The sequence below is a fragment of the Rattus norvegicus genome, chromosome 2 (genome assembly GCF_036323735.1).
Source record: "Rattus norvegicus strain BN/NHsdMcwi chromosome 2, GRCr8, whole genome shotgun sequence".
Taxonomy (NCBI): domain Eukaryota; kingdom Metazoa; phylum Chordata; class Mammalia; order Rodentia; family Muridae; genus Rattus; species Rattus norvegicus.
The window spans coordinates 150,747,131-150,749,637 of record NC_086020.1 but is presented as its reverse complement, the minus strand read 5'-3'; positions in this window follow the sequence as shown (position 1 = coordinate 150,749,637).

The window sequence follows — 2,507 nt, the reverse complement described above, 5'->3', positions numbered from 1 at the left end:
ATGAAAAGAAAACCAAAACAGTCACTGAGATGGTGTGTGTGGAAATGAGGCAATGAGTACCCATCTACGTGCATTTCACAAGGCCCCTCCCAGTAAGAATACAAAGGTGGCCTTTTGTTATCTTTGCTTCATCTTTGTTGACTTCTATGGCATTTGGCTGACTGCAACTCATGGGCTGCTGATAGAATTCTGAAGGGTCCCAAACTGGATACCAAATGCTGCTGAACATATCAGAAGTCTCCTCAAACTAAATCTAATTCCTGATGCGAGAAAGTCTAAGGCATGGCGATACCATTTTAAAGTATAGAATACACTTTTTAAAATGACAATCCAACTTAAAATAATATGTCTTAATAATTTTATGGTCTCCAGAACATCATTTCCTGTGAGGATTAGGACAAGTCACTGTGGATTGTAAACATAATTTGCTAAGAGGTAGCCTTGGCAACCAAATGATAATTGTCTCAACACAGCTGCCCTCTGTGAAGAAAGAGGCCAGTCTTGGGTGAGGCATCATTCGGAGGCGTTCTAGAAAGGTTGTGGATGGGGATTCTGATGCTGTTAGCACTAAGGAGTGGTGCCTAACCAGTGAGACATTTGATTAGACGAAGCCAAACTCTGAAGAGCATGTAGGGAGGGAGCCCCTGAGAATCAGGCTATTCACTCTGTCTGGTCAGCAGTACCATGCATGGAAGTATAAGGGAGATTACGTGAGGCCCACACACTTTGGAAAATGAAGACTCCATAGACACTTGGCACACTGATGGCACTTGGTTAAGGCAGGAGTGTCACTGCAGAGTGACTTATGAAGGTGGGGCCAGCTGTGGAGAAATGAGCTTAGGCTCCTAGTTCACTAGTGAGTTAGAAATAAGATCCTTTCTTTGGGAAACTCTGGAGTCAGTGGGAAATGGATTATGCTTCGACAACAACTAAGAAATCTTCCAATAAGAATGAGGTGGAATTAATCAGTGTGCATCATACTGAGGTGTAGCTGGGGTGACTGGTGATTCTAATGATACAATGTGAAAAACATAAGCACATTTGGGGTTACAGTAAGTAGAATAGGTGTGGGAAAATTGTTTTTAAAATGAGAAGGGATTTCTTTTAGTAGTACATTCTTATTCACTATAGAAATAGAAGCCATGTTCTCATATGAGATAATATAGAGAAATATGAAAAAGTTAAAACTAGATAGAGACCTCTGTGCTGCAGGAACATTGATTGTAATTGAAATAAATATGGAAACACAAAGATGAGTAGATGTAAAACAATAAAAGAGAGGATCAGCCTGTGCCACCTTTTGAATTCTTGCTCACAGTGAGTTTTTAGCCTATTGAAGATACTAGAGAAGTGAAGAACTATAAAATACTAGTAAATATCAGAAGTTTAGGATGTAAATTGTATGTGTTGCTGTGTTTTTTTTTCTTGAACTGTATTGGGTTTCATGTTGGTCAGCGAATGCTTCCAGGAGTATGGTCTTGTAGCCTTGTAGCCCATCAGGTGACTAGATTATAGCTGTTCCAAATTCCCTCTGTGGTGCTTTTAGTTTATCATAAACGTTAATGTTATGAGTAAAATGTATACATTGATCTTGTTTTAGATATTTACAAGTCCCTTTAAATGTTCTTGGACGCAGAACCATGCCATCGAATGTTCCACACATTTTCCATGATCCACAAACTCGTGCTAAATTTTATTCTGACTCCATTCTATGGGCTGTATTCTCGGGGTGGGAAGGGGAACATTTGAGAAGGAGCAAAGCTGACTGTGAGGCTGGTGATCATGATCAATTGATTTGGAAACCAGAAATTTGTCTCTGAGGAGTGAGGCCCAGCAAGCAAGGGAGCAGAAATGGCTAGATATGTGACTCCATAAGACAGTGCCTACCTGGCACACACAATGTCCTGGGAATTTACAGGGAATTTCTAAGGGAGCTTAGCCATTGATGGGGATAATATGGCACAGAAACTCTCTGACTGTCTCACCATTGTATCCATAAAAATAACAGAACATATATTTTATGTGAAGCCAATCCGCACATATTTCTTTCAGTTGTTTCTTCACATGGAAGTCAAAGATTGGCTTGCTGTTGCCTCTGTAAATAATTTATGATGAAGCATGATGCCTTTCCTCTTCTTCGAGGTAGAGAAGGCCAAGGAGTTGGCTACAGTGACACTTGATGAAGCTGACAATGCCAAACAAGAGGAAACAGTTTGCACAACTTAAAATACCTTTCAAACTGAATCCCATAATTCTGTCTCATTTATCACTGCAAAGCATACAAGACAACCAAGTGCCTCCTCTCAGAGGATTGCTCTGCTCCTATTCCAGATCCATAAATTGCAACTGATTGTGACATCTGTGTCTACAACATGAAATGATTTCCTCAGGAGCAGCAAGCGGGTCACTAGGTTAGGCACACGCACACTCCAACACTCCGTTACAGTGCTTCCTTAGAACCTGCGTCACCTCAACACTTTCATTATCCTCAAGCTCACCAGATTAAG